Consider the following 17,617-nt stretch of genomic DNA (forward strand, 5'->3'; position numbering starts at 1 on the left):
TAGTTAAGCCTTTACACAAGAGAACAAATACTATATTAAATTTTTCTTCAGAGTAATAAGCTATCAATGTGTTTTAGTGTTTTGCATTTTAAGTTATTAAAAACTAATTTTGTAAGTAAGCAGCTGTTGTTTTGGCTCAGTTTTACTTCAGAATAATCTATCTGGGTGTATTATTTGCTTATTGATACGCAAGTGTTGCATTTCAGTTGTGTTTTATAGTACAGCCAGAATGTCCTATAACCTTTGAAGGAAATATAAGGCTATTGTAATTTAAAAATCCAGAGGCTTATGATAAGCCCCAGGGGGAAAAAAAAAACTAGTGTTGCTCAGTTACAATATATTTTGTTTAATCTTGGTTGGAGGGTGAGGGCCATGATCAGGAGCCATTTCTGCTTGCTTATGTGTCATATCAAGTACCTTAATTGCTTCTCTTTTTACCTCTTGAGGATAAAGCTTAGAAAAATATCTTTGATTTATTTTTATCATGTATCTAGCAATTGGAAGTGAATCTCGGTTTTAAAAGAAGCCTTTAATTTTCTTGTATTGATTCACCTCATCCTGAATATAACTTCTTTGTTGTGGCTTTCTAAGGCAGCAGGAAATCTTGGAGAGTTATTGTGTTCGTTTCAGTATCAGTTTAACGGTTTGCTTCAACACCGAAAAGCTCCTCAGAATATGCTTCAAGGTATTGTGCTGTTGCCTTGCTTGTGTTATGCAAAGACCAAGTGAATGCCTTTATGCCTTTCACTGGCAAGAGCAGAAGTCCGTTTTTATTGGGGGCCCGGGAGTGTTAATACGCTGGGGAACAGCATCCTGTCTGCATGAGGCTGTTGCCACTTACTCACCTGTTTAATGCCTGTGGTTTGACATGCTGTATATTTTTAGGCATCCTGTGCTTAGAGAGTGCAATCTTTGGGCTGGCTGATGCATGCTGCCCTCCACGGTGACTGTTTTCCCCCCGGAGAGGTAACAGGCTACTTGACTCTGTGGAGTGCCAGAATAGAGGTTGCTCCTGCCTCTCCTCTGTGAGCAGAACATAGCTACAGTTTGTAACTGCTCAAACACATGCTGCTTCTTAGACTGTGCTCAAACACTTGTGTATGCGTGAAGAACCTTTGCCAATATATAGCTATTAAACAGATGGAGGTAAAATATCTAATGTGCAGCCCCTTTCTCACTCGTTCATTTCTGTATGGTACTTATGGCATCTATATACAATTACCTTCATGTTACCAACAGAGAATCAAGATGCAAATTAGGGTAAACTGCTAATTTGGGGCTCCTTATGTAAAAAGTTGAAAGCCTCCATTTATTAGTCCATAACACTATACATGTATGCAGAGATAGGCTTTCTATAGCTCAAAAAAATGGTTCTTGGTGGCTTTGGCTGCAGCCTTGGCACGCAGTACCTTCATGCACTTCCACTCAGCATTTCTATGCAAAAGAGGGGATTTCAACCCAGTTGCATAGAAAATAAAACCAGTTATGGTGGTTGCCAGACTAAAGGTTGGTGTAAATGGCTTGCTTGCCATCACACAGGTACTTTGTGGTGAAGCCTCCTGGCATTCTAATGCAGCAAGCAATTACTTGAATCTTAAACTTATCTTTCTTTTCCCACTCCTGACTCATACAGAAGGCAGCTTCTGCAACAGAGTGAAAAGGGACGTGCAGACAGCAGTGTCTCCTTCACCACCTGACTTTGCCTTCTTCCCCACGCAGGCCTATCTCATGCAGAATGAGGCAGAGCCCCCAGGGGAAAAATAGCATCTAATCACATCACTGGAAGCAGAGTGCTTACGCATGCAGGTGCTGAAGTGAAGTCGCACAGCCTCCAGTTTTAGTTCTATTTCTGAAGCCTGGAGTACTCAAATGACATTTTTCCTTCCCCCTTTCCCTTCTGCTCCCAAGCCTTGTTTATTATAAATCTAACTACTCAAGGCCTAATGATAAACTGTCATGTTTATTCATGAGTTGGTGAGAAGAAAGGATAGAAGCTAGACCTAAACTGCCGATACAGTTTTGTTAGCTTACAAAGTCTGCGCACAAGGACCAAATGACCATTGCTAGAGGGTGAAAAGCCTTTTGGCTGAGCCCAGGCAGTGCCAGTCCTGAGGTACAGAAGCTCTCCAGGAGATGATGTCACTGTTTGATAGGAAGGTGATGCTCGCTCAGTTGCATCTCCTCTATCTCTTCTTAATACTCTGAGATAAAACTGGTGTTTTATGTCAGTAAGAGGGAAAGTTTACGTTCTGTAAGAATTTTGCTATCAGGTGTGATGTGTGCAATTAAAATATTACAGTGCAGCCATGGAGAGGCAGGACATAGGAGTGTCTCTTGCCCCAAAAGCTAAAAAGTGTGGCATGGCTTGCATCACAGAAACTGGAGTGTCCCTTCCACCATCACCTCCCCAAAATTCTTCCATTTCTCATAACTTGAGGTGGAAAGCAATTAGAGGAGAGATAGGAGGAGTGGCACTAATCTTTGGGGAGTATTTTCCATTCTTTGCAATGTTGAAGTGTGATAAAAATTTTAAATCAGCTAGCTGAAGTCTGGCATTAGTCTTTGTCTGTTGTTCAGTGATAACATTTTCCTGGATTTCTCCCAGACTCATTAAACATCGTCAGTCCCAGGCAAATCTAACAAGGTCGTGTGCTTGGATGAGAACTCTGCTGGGCTGAAATACTAAACAATGACCATTCATACCACTGATACAAACTGGTAATTTTTTGTTGGATAGTTACAGTGATGCCTCACAACTTAGGGATAACCTAAGGGGTTCAGTGGGCTACTGATGCCAGCTGGGTTCTGGTAACTTCTGCACTTGTGCATAGCCCAAAGTAAAGTTAAGCTCAGCAATTTAGGTCAAACCTGTTCTATCGCTGTCTAAAATAAGTTGCTTTCCACAGTTCATGTACATGGCCAGCTTCCCTTTCATTCAGTAAGGTACTGTGTAATAATTAAAAATATCACAATAGCTTTGAGCTTTTTCTTAGTCTCTACATATTATTCCTCGATGTAAAGGTCTCTGTAATCTCTTTAGTGCTTTCTGGGAAGGAGGCAGGATTTTTCCTTCTTCCAGGAACAGGTCTGTAGTCTAAGCTACCATCTGAATCATTAATTTTATATATAAACACCCTTATTTATTATAAAGGGCTCAACAACTAAAGTAGTACTTGCTGCATGTCCTTTTGGGGTAATCTTTGCTGCTCATCTCAGTTCTTCACAGTATACATGTCCTTCCTTCTTTGCAATGTTTTTGTCCCCATAAAGGGCAAGACAGGATGCATTTATTTTTACCCATTTAGAAAAGGATAAAGTTTAGATCAGATCTGGGACCTGATTTCAGCACTCAGGTAGCAACACTTACAAAGGCTGATCTAGGCAAGTGAAATTGGATTTTGTTATCTTGTGTTAAAGGTGCTGGCATGCTTGTATCTTTAAAACATTAAAAGCTAAATGTCCTCAGATTCAAGATCATTTAGGCAGACAAAATGCTAATATGAATGCTAGCTACAAACGTAGTTTGCTGTGAAACTCCATGAACTCATTGAAAATGGTTTTCCAATGTCTTAAACTATTAATACCTTGACTGAGAAACTTGTTTGGAGATACTACTGCACATTAATGTTGCGTTTTTAATAACCCTGTTTAGCAAAGAGCATATTGGCTGGTTTATATAGACACAAGTGGGTCGATAAGTGGGTAACAGATGCATGTGACATGCTGGAAAACCACTTACAGAACAACAGCCAAGGTCACTCCATGTCACTTCTGCAGCGTGTGGCAGAACTGTGGAGCCAGGTCTCCCTCACCTACTGTTCCATCCAGGAGAAATGTAATCTCCTCTTCAGATCCATGCATAAATAGATTGACTTTAGAAGAGAAGGAAGATTCAGTGGCAGGAGCTGGTTACTATGGCTATATGCATTACTCACTCTAAATGGAGAAATCAAGCCAACAATCACTGTATACATTAACTATATTTGTATATGAAGGAAGCTCATTGCCAGCAGCTGTGTGAAGGTGTCATGCTGAAAATCCAACTTTGTTCATGCCAGTCAAGGACTTAATGACTTTCATGCATTTAAAGCAGTGCGTACTGAAAGCAGCAAAACTTATGCACTGTGGGATCGGGTCCTTTGTCCTCCTTAAGCCCTTCTTTTGCTCTATGTAAGTGACCTCACCAGTGTGCCCCTAGTGATCACAGAACAGCCCAGGCTTGGAAGGGACCTCGAAAGATCATCTGGTCCAACCTTTTGTGGGAAAGAGAGTCTAGATGGTATTATCAAGCACCCTGTCCAATTGCATCTTGAAACCCTCCAGTGATGGGGGCCCTACCATGTCCCTGGGGAGGTTGTTCCACTGTGGTGGAAATAGCACATTGTGATGCTGGCTTGGAAATTAGAGAGGTGCTAGTTGGCCCAGGCTCTGGTGTTCAGAATATGAGAAAAACAACTTCTGCCCATGTTGGCTTCAGAGTCCACTGAAGGATCACTTTCCCTTTGCCAGATGTCGTTGGAATTGATCGGTGAGGATAAAAGTAACTGTGGGCGTGGAGAGATCTATAGCACAGCCACAAGCCTTATTTTCATTGGCTACAACCTTAAAGTAAAATATTTATCTCTCCTTTTTGAAGTTATCCACTGAAGCTAGTGTTTCTGGGGGGTACCTAGCAAATAGTTCCCTTATTTTGTTGCAAGGTGGCTGTCAGAGCTGGGCATTGGTTTCCCCCTTTATACAGTGCTGCACATACAGGTAAGTGTTTGGTAGGTGAGGGGGATTAAGCCAAGGCTGTTACCACCAAAGGCTCCGGCTAAAGCTCTTGTTTCTGTCTCCAGTGCCTAGATTTTCATCCAAGTGGGAGCAGCGGACTTGGGTATTCTCAAGAGACAGTTTGTAGCTTAGAGCCCAAACCAACAGAGCACTTCTATTGCCTGCTGTCAGCTGTAATTCCACTGTTAAGGCTAAAGAGGTTTTTGCACTTAAAGTAGGGGCTGAATCTTTAATCTGAACAGAAAATAGAGCCTATTTTCTGCAGATGTAAAGGCTTGTCTTTTGAAAATGGACTAGATTTTTGCAATCTTCAAATCTCTTAATTAGCCTGAGTTTAAATTAATTAAAAACTGTCTTTTAAAGAATTAAGCGTTTGTGGGTTTTACTGAGTTCTGAATTATCTCAATGGAATAAACCAGACACTTGGAACTTTCCATATAATTAAAAATAATTGAAATCTTTTGCCTTCATCTATATGAAGAAATCAGCTAATAATTAAGCCAAGTTTTTAACAATGGCTTTATTTAATGTTACATATGGAGTACAGCCAGGCTAAAAGTTCTTAATAGGTCCACCGTGATATCAGAGATAATACAACTTATTACCAGTCTTTTGCAGATAATTTGCAGGCAAGCACTTCACTGGCTGAAATGCTGCTCCTACGGGGGAGACAGGGCGCACATAGACTTTCACTGGTGGATTAACTGTGTCACTTAGCTTTAGTCTTTAAAGGTTAAATGACTTAATGGTTGAGTGGCTTGCGTATTTCTGCTTGAAATGTCCCACGTACCACTGAAACCTTGCCTGCTGGTGGGAAAGAGGGAGAACCACAGAGAACACCAGAAACTTGGTGCTGGCAGGACTCAAAAGTAGGATCTTCATATCATTTCTTTGTACGTGTTCTCACTTTAAAAAAAAAAAAAAAAAGCCCCAAGCCAGTTCTTCTACTGCAAATTAAAAGCCAAACCTGTGAGTGGAAGGGAATGCTTTGTGAGGCTCTAGTTGTGCAAAATAGGTGCAAGCCTTTTCAGAGGACTGGGGACCACTGGTTGTCTTATGCTTCTCCAGTAGCTCTGCCCTTAAAATAGTGCTCTGCTGTTTGGCACTCTGCTCCTCCAGAAGGCCAGAAATCTTGTGCAGGAGCCCCAGCTGGTGCTCCTCGCTCCGTTTCCATGTTGTCATTTTGAAATGGGAACTTCCTGAAGGGGAGAAAAGAAAAAAAAAAAGAAGCCTGATGAAATGAATGAATGCTCGTGATTGCTCATCCAATGAATTCAGAGAGGTGGAATCAGCTTTAAAAAGCTTTAAAAAATACACTCAGATGCCTTAGTCCCAGTCTGTCCTCACTATACAGCAACATTAAGACTTTCTGAACTCCCTAACTATATGTTTCTTATTTCAGTTTAGTTGGGTTTCTTTTTATCTAATCTCTTAATTTCCTGGATGAGTGATGCTTGTTTGCAGGGTAATGGCAGCATCATTGTCATATTCCTAACTAATTCTGTCCTTAATATGCCTTTTTCTTGATGTTGAATACATAAATACTGGGCTGGGTTTACTTAGCCTGGCTCACCAGAAATATTGTTGGTGCAGGAGGATGGTAGATCCTCTGTATTTGCATTTTTAATACTAATGATCTGTTCCTATCATCAGTTCACGTAGAATTCTCAGGTTTTATTTAAGGGCCCTAATGCTTTATGGCTAGGACGGTACTCTTAGCAAGTGCTGGATTCCTTTTTTGGAATTTCAGGTCTCTAAAGAAATTCTGATAGACACAACAAGTGAGGAATCTTGAGAATGATGAATTAGATGTCATCACTTAATATGTTTTGTCAGGTTGTAAGAACATGCAAGCTGATGTGTCCATCCTGTTGTTTCAAGGAGGGGTTTATTTTGGGGGAGGAAGGGGTGTTTTTGAAGACAGTAATGAATAAAGGAGGAGTAAGACTGAAACAGTATCTGCTAATTATGATTTCTTGTCTGTATATGGTTGTCTTTTGTTTTGTAAATACAGAGCCACAAGCGATGAGCTCTCCTGGTGCTCTCCTTCTGCCATGTGCTTCCCCGAGTCCAAGAAGAGAATGGTGTGGAGGGAGATTACGGGCCGGCTCCTAGATCATCTTGCCCTTAGTTGAGGGCAGGGAGAGAAGGGAGGTGATGCTAAGGAAAACTAAATGATATGAATATGTTAAGGCAGGCTTGAATGTTTGCCTTTTGACTTGCTCCTTGAGTGCATGCCGTTATGAGCAGCCTTCATGGCTGGCTGAGGTCCTTATGCACGCCCTCGCACACGCGCGCTCTCCTCACTCAGCAACAGGGAAATTTGGCTCTCTCTTCATCGGACACACAGACTTGAATTTTAGCTACTAACAGCAATCGGAAAACTATCCTGTATACACCTGAACTACTTAGTTTTCTCTTGCCACACAAGGTGTCTGTGCCTTGGCGTGAAAAAAGCATGCAAATCGGAGTATGAGAGCAATCAGTAGAATTTATTTCAGTGAGAAAAAGAATCAGAAAGCACTCCTGTTGCTGCTGAGCTGGACAATGGAAGTCAGACATGAACCCTATCCAGTGGAAGAGCACTGTGCAAAAATATCTTTCCTTTCCTGATACCTTTTCACTTCTGGTTCTGATAACGGTGGTGGGAGGCACTTAATGGAGATACTGGAGTAAGGCGGGCATTGCTGACTCCCAGAGCCTGGCTATTGTGGAGGGACTTGGACAGCCCTTTTTCCATGTTACGATTTTATCAGTGATTCAGTGTCAGATGTCTGGAGCCCCGTGTGACATGTCACACGTTGTTACTGCTAACAAACAGGCTCTGGTATGGGGAATAGGAAGAGCGGAAGATTTTGTTTTATTAGTCCTTTTACAACCTCCTTCCCATAAGCTGTACAAAAGCACTCATTCATACTTGGATTTTTTTAATGCTCACTAAAACACATCTTGAAGCCACAGTCTGAAAGACTGCATCCTTTATGGTTAAGGAAGTATTTGGCCTTTTTTTTTTCTTTGAACTTTATGTGTACATGGTAATCAAATTAGTAAGACCCATGTGCCTTGCATGGGTATGGGATAGAATTGGTTCCCACTGTTGGACTCAGTCTTAAGCAGCATGTGGTTTATTTCTGGGAATGAATCTATGCGTCTACTTTCTGATTCTTTCACTGAAATAAATTCTACTGATTGCTCTCATACTCCGATTTGCACGCTTTTTTCACGCCAAGGCACAGACACCTTCTATGGCAATAGAAAACTAAGTAGTTCAGGTGTATACAGGATAGTTTTCTGATTGCTGAAAGTAGCTAAAATTCACATCTGTGTGTCCAATGAAAAGTGAGCCAAATTTCCCTGAGATGTAACTTGAAACGTAATGGGCATTGCTATTATCTTTGAATGCATCTACCTATTCTGTTGTGAACAGTAGTGCCACTTAGTGCGATTGTTCCTTATACTTTCAGTATCTAAAATCTGCCCCTCTCGTTCTTGATTCATAATAAACTGGGCAGGCAAGAACAACTTGCCATTAGTTTTTACATGGTTAAACTTCCTACTTTTTAAACCAATTAAGCGTGAAAGAGATGACCCATCTGGTGAGAAGCCTGTCTCCCCATGGAGAAGAGTGGGACTCACTCTGAGGGTGCTGTCAAATTCTTACTGCCCTGTTGTCCGGTGATTTTGTTTTTTCCTGATCCAACAGCATGATCATGAACAGGCTGTTCTCTTCTTTGAAGGTAATCAGCTTTGTAACTCCACACAGAGAAAGCAGTGGGAATTAAATGCCTCACTGTTTATATGGATATAGCCCCTATTTTTGCCTCAATTAGCTTCCCTTTCCTAGAAAGGTGTCAGTAATTTCTGTATTACAATGATTTTTTTTTATTTCTACTTTTTTTCTGAGGATGGTTACATTGCAGATCTTGAAGTATGAAGGTAAGGTATGTCAGTAATGGATGAATGTAGGTATCCATGCAATGCTGGCAATGCAGTGGAAGTCATCTGCACTTAAGCTCTGCAATTCTTTCTCTGTGGTTCTCGTGCACATTTGGGTGAGGATGGGTGGAGAGATTTTTCTGGTCTGGAAAATCCCTGTTCATCAACTGCAGTACAAGAAGGACCAGAGTTTCCGCCAGGACCAATATATCCTGACAGGCAAGAGGCACAATAATCCAACTTTATTTTTTAAGTTTCCTTTTCTTTTTATCCATAGCATATCTTCATACCCCAAAATAGCCCATATTTTTGTCAAAGTTCTGTGTTAAATTTTGCAGCTAAGCCTTCGGTTGTACATTTAGATTCCCTGAAAAACATCAGTGATGATTTAAAAAAAAATTATATACATCTTTATATAGCTATATAAATAAAAATGTTACTTCGTTGCCCTGCAGGAGTTATTGTTAGGACCCTGTTCTCTCCCCTACCAGAGGCAGGGCACAGGCACTGTACCTGCAGAGCAGCATCTGGAGAGGTGAGATGAATAACCATCTGCATCCACAGGGCAGTGCAGCAACAGCTCTTCAATCGACTATTCCAAAATGCTCTTTTGGTGAATAGGTTTGAATAGATGGAGCTGCTGGTGGGAAGTTTCTGTGGGATGGGCTGGATAGATCAAAACCTGAGGTTTTGTGTTGAGTGAGTTTTGATGAAAGTTTAACAAGTTACTCAACTGGGCTGGTGGCCCTGTCAAATGAGTAGTTTGATGTTTTCATGCTGCTGAGCTACTGGTATTTAAAGTGAATCTTCAGAGGCCCCCATGGAGGCGAGGCATATTTCCCATTCTTCCTCAGTGTTTTTACAGCAGTCTGTCTTTGCATCATCATACCAGATGCATTATTTCTTTTCTTCTTTCCCTTTTCTAGACCGTTGTGTGAGACCAAAGTGCCTAAAACTGTGTATCAGAGAATCACTAAGGTTGGAAAAGACCTGTGAGATCATCAAGTCTAAGTGTATGTGGCAGGTACTTCGGCTTTGTGCAATAAGCCTCAAGCATATAATCTGATTTTTTTTTTTTCTCCCCATCTCCTTCATCTTTTTTCTGTAAAGACAAAATGTGCATTTCAATTACAAAAAAAGACATTTAAAATCAATTCTGTTACAACAGGATTAGCTGCCGCTGGGGAGCCGGTGTGACTCTTAAGGGAGTTATGCATGTAACCTCACTGGAAATCTCAGCTGCTGCTCGCTGTTGTGACAAAGGCGGTTCACCTCTGCAAAGGCAATGCCTGCCTGATCTCGGCGATGGTCTCTCGGTGGGTTTTTGGTCTAAACACAAAGCACAGCTTCTCCCCAAAGGGCTCCGTGGGTTTCTCTGGGTGGTCCAGCATGGCATTTTCTCACAGTGGCCTCACCGACCCTCTGTCCTGTAACTCTTGGCGTTTCAGCCCTCCCACCTCTGCCCTTCCCAAACAGCACTGAAGCAGTGGGAGTCTGCAGCAGCCTGGTGTGCTGCAGCTCACCCCTTTCCGATATGGCCCTGCCATGCCTTTTCAGAAACTAATCCGGGGTTAGACATGATGCAGAAAAGAGGCTGAGCCTAAAGTGCTGCAGGGGTTTTGCTGGTGGCAGGATTTTGGCTCTAGCATCAGCCTCTGTGTCTCACTGGTGCTGAGCCTGGGTAGCAGGAGCCTGGTGTAGTGAAAGGGGGGACTCCAGTGGTGGTGGAGTCTACCACGGTTTGGCTGCGGTACAGCGCCAGTTTGCAGTATCACTTAAGCAGGTCTCCAAGGGAAAAAGTTCATTTTGCCTAATATTAAACTGTGAGCATGGAGCATCATAGCTGGGAGGGGAGAGGTTAGAAAATAAACGTGTTTTCACATACATATACATATATAGAGTTATGTATATATCTGTTTAGATATAGACACAGACAGATAAATATATATGTATGTGTTTACATGCACACACCAGCCAGTCACTCCAGAACGTTGCTGCCGGAGAGCAGGATGACATGTCCATTTTTGGAGGTGTTTAAATTCGACTGACAAGAAGCATCAAGTCATTAGACCGTGTGAGAAGCGCAGGCTTGTCCTTTTTCCGGCTCATGGCAGAAAGTAATACCTCTGGAAACTTTTTTTTTTAAACTGGGCTTATTTTTTCAAGGAGCTTTGCTGACTGAGTTTCCTGGCGGAGTTGTGACCAGCTCAGCGTAGCTGTGCTTGGAAAGAAAACAGTATCTTGTCTTTGCTTACAAAATATAATTGCTGAAAAACTCATACAGTCCGCTTCCTGCAGTACCTTCTTGCTATTCAGTGTCGTGCCAATCGCATCGGGTTTATTCTGTCGGCACTTGCAATGTTAATAAAGTATCCCCACGTGGCAATTATTTTACCAATTAAACTGTCGCTGCATTTTTAGCATAGTTTTGCAGTTGACATAAGGTAAAAACAAGACAGCAAACAGTCCTTGACAGAAAGTCGAGTTACGACTTACTTACAGAAGCGAAAAAACTGAAAAAGCGCTTGTGTCTAAAAAAGCATGAATATTTCCCTTTCTTTCCCCTTCACTTCCTCAGAAACATAAACCTCTGCAGCAGCAAAACCAGGCCATCAGCAAGGGCTGTACCCACCTCTGCCGGTACCTGAAAGGCAGGCTCGGAATCCTTGAAGCTGGAATGTATCAAAGGCAAAGAAAGGCAAGTTGTCTTGCAGGAGCTTGGCACTGGGAGCTGGAATGTGTTGTGTCTGAAGGCCTAGGAGTGTTTTAGGGCAGTGCTGCCTATTGAAATGGAAATGTAGTTTTCAGGCTCCTTGAGCAGAGAGAGTGCATCATAGTCACAGGCTGAATAGAGGTAATGAAGTACTCTGTCTTTCAAGCCAGATTGCATAAAACAAACCATAGAGGTGTTTATGGATTTTTTAAATTTATTTTTGTGCATTGATCCAGGCTAAAACACTTCTGCCTATTACCTTCAGAAAGGCATAATAGAATTGGTGAATGGGCTATGGTAATTCTACTGACAGTGCTGTGCAAATAAATGCGTAGTTAACTAATTAACCAGTTAATGCTTAGTAACTCCCTGCCTTCCCCCAGTGGTTATGGATAATGCAGAGCAGTTTAAAGTGGCACACTCACTAATGGCAATGAGGATATATGAAATTTGGGAAAAGGAAGGACACCAGTTCTGAAAACATGCCATTGCATACTCTCTGACTGATGGGAAGGGTGGGATGCTCAAGATTATTGGACACTGAAAACTTTTCACAGAGGGAATGGGGGAATGTCAGCTTTTGGAGAGAGAAGAGTGAGAAGGCACATGACAAAAATCTTCCTTCCCTTCCCCGGTACATCTCCAGAGCCAAAGACCTGAGACCATTTATTTAATTAGGCTCACTTTTTACTGTTTTCACTTTCCTATTTTTCTTAGGGCTGTCAATCTCAAACTGACTGATTCATCAGCGCTGTTAATCTGCTCTCAAAGCGCTGTCAGTCTCCCTCCCAGAAGCCAAGCTCTCCCATTAAAACCCTGACCTATTTAAACGTTCTTAAGATACCGTAATGATCAAATGTCAGCAGGGGAGAGGCAGCAATGACAGCTCTGAAATGTTCATTATCCTAGCCCGGGTTAGGAGGGGAGCGTGCCGACTCAGCCCGGAGCTCGGCTCTTGGCACGGGATGAGAAGCAGGGGCCTGCCGGCAGCACGGCCGAGGGACGGACGCTGCTGTGCGCTACCAAGCTAATACGTTTGGCTACTCTCCTCTTGTGGCTTTGTGCGTTAATTGTCCATAGTCACTGGTGATTTTTAAGCTCTTCAAACTGGGAAGAGGTATTCTGTTTCAGGGGTCGGCATACTGATAGCAATAGATCATGGATTTCAGTGGCTTAAAAGGCACTTAGAACATTTTTGGTGGCTTAGAAATTATTTCCCCAGGCATGTTTGCATGAAAGCAGATGCTTTCCATAGAGAAATTTAAATTTCCTTTGTACTCTCACACCACACTGTAGCTATCAGCAAAGAATTAAGCGAAGGAAACTATTTAAAATGATGATTCTGAAAGGAGCGTGAACAGAAGCTCCCGATACCTCTTCAGGCTGTAGACACTTGTGTCCACTGCCTTGTGCCACGCCTGTGCACTGAGGCAGGGGGAGCACAAAGGCTTGCAGAGACCTGAAAATCTCCAGTTCTAATAATGCAAATCTAGCTGTCATAAACATACTTTAAACATACTGTTTAGTGCCAATTTCCTCATCCGTTAGAGATGTAGCAGAGTGCAACTATTTTTAAAGCTAAGCTTCTCTCCCCCTGCACCCCCCCCCCCCTCCTCCTTTTCTCTTTGGGGGCATCAATGGCTTGAAGAATTAAACCATAATTCTTCACAGGAGAAAATACACCCACTTGTACAGAATGGGCCTGGATTTACTGCTGGGTACAGTGTTCACATTTTTCTTCTGCTGAAACTACTTGTGCGTGGATGACCTTTTTCTTTTAAAGAGCATCCCACTGGATCATTTTGGCTCTTTCCCATTTGTCCTTTAAACAGAGACTGCAACAGCAGCAGGGACCAGTGACCAAAAAAACCCCGAGGTAAATAATAGGTTCACAATCTCTTTAGATACAGTCACTTAGATGCATCTTGCAGAGGGATAGTCTTTCTGCTGGGTTATAGAGCAGTCCAGAGGATCCTGACTCAGAAGACACCTTCTCCCAGCATCTTAATCTTGAACTAGTGTCCTTCTATCTCACTGATCTTGCTTTTCAGGAGTGCCAGGTTATTACAGTGCACATTTTATTGAGAGTAGTCTGAAGGCCACCTTTTGTCAAAACATAGCTGGCTCTTCAATCTTTTTTTCTAAGAAAATAGAGAGGGTTCATAACTGGGCTTTTACAGATCCCAGATGCCAACTTTTCTATATAAGACCACAATATTGACACTATCTGTGTCTAGAGCTGATAAATGTTATTGCATTCCTTTCCCATATGTAATGTTATTAAAAATAGGTTAGTCACAAGGGCTTCTTATCAAAGTCCCTTGTTTCCCTAGAAACAGTGACCAGCATTAACCTTTCTAAAAGTAGCCCCTGCAAGAGACAAATGTCTTTGGTTGTCACTGTTACAAATTTAATCTAGGGGAGATGTGCTGCAAATCCTGGTTCATATTAAGACAAAGCAAAGAAATCCCAGAAAGGCAGGAATTACATGTGTAATAATAATTCGCATCAAGCTAGCAAGGAAAATAAATTGATCATATTTGAATCAGTGCTGGCTGTGTCCCTTTCGAAGTGACACAAGCATTCAAATTGCATTGGCATCAGCTACAGCAACAGCCGCAAAAAAGAAAAGGGAGGCGTGGGAGCAAGATCGTAGTGTTCGTGCAGGACTGATGAAAGCTGAATATTTGCAGAACAGAAAAAATGTAAGCGATAACAGAGTATTTGTAACAAGATGCCTTCTTCTAAGCAAAGTAGGTGGTAAGGGGAATATTGTGTTTAGAAGTAAAGCTACTGGCAATGTGAGAAAGGAGCAGGAGCGAGAGAGTATGGTGCGTTATACCCTCGTGGCATGAAATAATCGTATTCTCAGTCTTCACGGCAGATTAACAGCACCTGTAAATCTGGGTGACACATGCAGTTTACCTTGTTTCAAATTATGCGATCAGGAGCATCTGCTTGAGCTTTACACAATCACTCACTGTTCACCTAAGCAGCTGAGATCACTAGCTCTTTTTTCTTTTTCACCAGATATAAAGCAAAAAGGTGATGAGTTACATCCAACATCAACATCTATCCATGCTGCAGGGCACTGAGCACCTCTAAAGCAGCAGGGTCGGAAGTGATTCTTGTTTAAGGAAACAAGTGAGAAGAGCGTGACAGCCAGTTGAGACACATCGCTCGCTTCCAGCTCGAGCGCAGGTTCCTTTCACAGATGTATCCAGACCAGGACTGAAAGGCTCATCCCTAGCTTTAACAGAGGGCTCTCTCCTCAACTTAAGCCTGTCTGGAGGTGGGCATGTCTCTAGCAAAGCAGCAGTGATTCTCTGTCTCTTGGTTGCATTCCCCAAACGCTAAAAATACCAGGCCACTAAAGCACTCGGATCCTCAGACCTGCCACATCAATCTCCTGTCTTTGAGTCTATCAGTTCCATAAATCCCTCCATTTCTTACAAACTTACTTTGTCTGTGCAACCTGTCACTGTCCAGTCATCAGGACAAGAGCTTTAAAAATAGCAGACTCAGTATGCAAACATTTTTCTTCTTGCCTGGTCACAAACCAAACCATTTGCTCCTGCGGGTATCTAAGAATGCAATGAAGCTGTGGATAAGCTCCCTCCCTGCTCGCCCTTGCTTCATTGGAATTGAGTTTTCTAAAGCCCTAATATATTGTCTTTTCTTATGGCCAGCAAGTGTTATCCACAATATTTATTTTCTTTTGTGCTTTTATATTCAGTTTATGCTGGAACCAAAGAAAACCTATATATCCACCTGTGCTGGTAAAAGCAAATCAATCTGGCTGTGTCAGTTGTTTTGCTATTTATAGGTTGAAGTGAAATGAGACCTGAGTTACTTATGGTGCTTGTTTCACAGGAAAAATGAGTTTACGATAAGAAGGCCAGACATTGCCTAAACTTGGTCTTATAAATGAGTTTCCTGAAGCAAAGCACTCACTAAAATTGATGCTTACTTCATTCATTATCTATGAATCTCTTTCCAGGCAGACTCAATATATTCTTAAATTTCTTCACTGTCTTGCCTTGCTCATAAACTGGGGAACACCTGTGTATCCTAAGCCTGAGCCTATAGGCTTGGCTTTTAACCTCTGGGGCCCAAGAAGGGGATTTAAAGTGCTTGGCTAGGATGTGAGAACTCACATCGTAGCTTTGTTGCTCGAAGGCAGTTTGGCTCACATAACCAAATTCCCTTTATAATCACTTGTCCCTTGTGCAAGATCCTTTGATTTTCATTTTCTAGGGGAGTTATGTCTGAATAGTCTTAATTTCCACCCCAAGCCCACGGTAATTAAGTACTGAGGCACTTGGAAAAGCAGTACTTGCCCCTGTGAAAACACAGAGGCAGGAAAAGCTTCTTCCATGAAGTCATGGAGCAGGAATGGTGTGGTGAGGGGCAGCCGGCGAGGAGCGCGACGCTCCCCGCTGACATTCCTGCCCCCCCCCTTCGCCAGGGCGCAGCCACATGTGTCCCCTCCTTGGGCATTGTCTCCTCACCCGGGATCCGGCGGACAAATATAGGCATGGAGGAAAACTGCTGGTGCCTTTAAACAGTTATCACCAGTGACCTTGAGATAGGGGCATATAAAGTCTGGTCCAGGCGGAGTCGTGACACTTTCTGTGTGCTCTCCAGGGTGAGTACCAACCTCTCTCACTTCTAAATGCGGGTAGCCAGCTGTGCTCTAACACTGTACCGTGGTTTTGATGTTACTAAGGTTTTCATGTGGCTTACGGTTTTGGTAGTAATATCACTAAACATATAGCACTATGTTAGTCGTCCTAGGATGCTGCTTGAATGCTAGGATGGCAAATACATCTTTCTTCTCTGTCTAACATCAGTGCATTCATTTAGCCAGCTAGAATAACCGCTTAGGAAAGCATCAAGTCCCCTGTAATTATGCATCTAGGTGGACTGGTTAGCCAGTACCTGCAAGTCGTATTTTTCTGTCTTCTCTATCATCTGCAAGAGATGATGGCTTATGCAGTTTGCAGTTTTCAGCAGCTTGTTGGTCCAAGGAGTTCTCTAATCCAACCTGAGTTAAAAGCCTTGGAGAATGACTGGGTTCCCTTTCAAAGACAGGCAATGCCTACTGTCATTGCTGTTGTGGATGAGCCATTGGCACTATGGTAGCTCTTCCAACAGCCCCAGCAAAGAAAGACGAGGTCCCTCCTTTCCAAGTTTGAGCACACCACTAAATTGTTGGTCCTGGGCATGCCGCTTAACTTTGTGCAACAATATTGGCTTTCTACAGGGAGTAGGTGTTTTCAAGGATCTTCCAAAGTTCATATACAAGGGTGGGTCTTTCTGTTATTAGCCAGAACAGATTGAAATGAAAGTGAACGTCTTTAGCTTCTGCCTTGTCTTTCCCGACTATACTGCCCTTTAAAAATAATCCTATGACCATAAACCAAATAACACTTCCAATTTCTCATATCCGGCAATGGATTTGCCTCACTGAGTTCTCTGCACCCGCAAAGTGTGCGCTGCCTGGTCTCTGACCTCTGTCGTAACTCCAAGCGCATGAGACTGCTGAAGAAAAAGGGATTCTCCCCCAGCTGCCGTAGTGCTGCTTTACAACATAACACGCTTGTAGTGGTTTGCCCGGAATATATATGAAAAAAATAATAAAAATAAATCAGAAGGTGATAGCTGAATAACTGTCCCTAAGAGGTCTGCAAGTGGAGCTAGACTGCACAGAAGTGGTTTAGAGTACTTGAGTGTATATTAGACCTTGTGAGAATTTGTCCTGAGTCCTAGAGATTAACACTGGAGTGGCTTCTTTGGCATTTGCACGTTTAATGTGAAATGACACTTACATGCTCTAACGCTGTTCTGTTTAAATGTATGAACTGATGTAATTTCATTGCTCCACCAGAGCTAAGACACGCTTCCCATGGGAGAGAGACTTTTGCCATGCTAGTTTTGAGTTGTGTCTCCAGCTGGGAATTTTCGTCACCTCAGATGATGTTAAAATAATTGGAGATAGTTGTGCTTATGTAGGCTCTTAATCTTTAAAAAGGCTAGTTCTGAGGAAGAAAGTTTTTGCTCTACAGCAACAGGACAGAAGGTCTCAAGCTTGTACTGTAGCAGCGGGAGAGGGCTGAATATAAAACATTTGGCAGCTCTGCTGTCTCAGGGCTTTACATTCCCCAGGAGGAATGCATTGAAAAAAAACTGCCT

This window comes from Gavia stellata, chromosome 1, assembly GCF_030936135.1.
Source record: "Gavia stellata isolate bGavSte3 chromosome 1, bGavSte3.hap2, whole genome shotgun sequence".
Classification (NCBI taxonomy): Eukaryota; Metazoa; Chordata; class Aves; order Gaviiformes; family Gaviidae; genus Gavia; species Gavia stellata.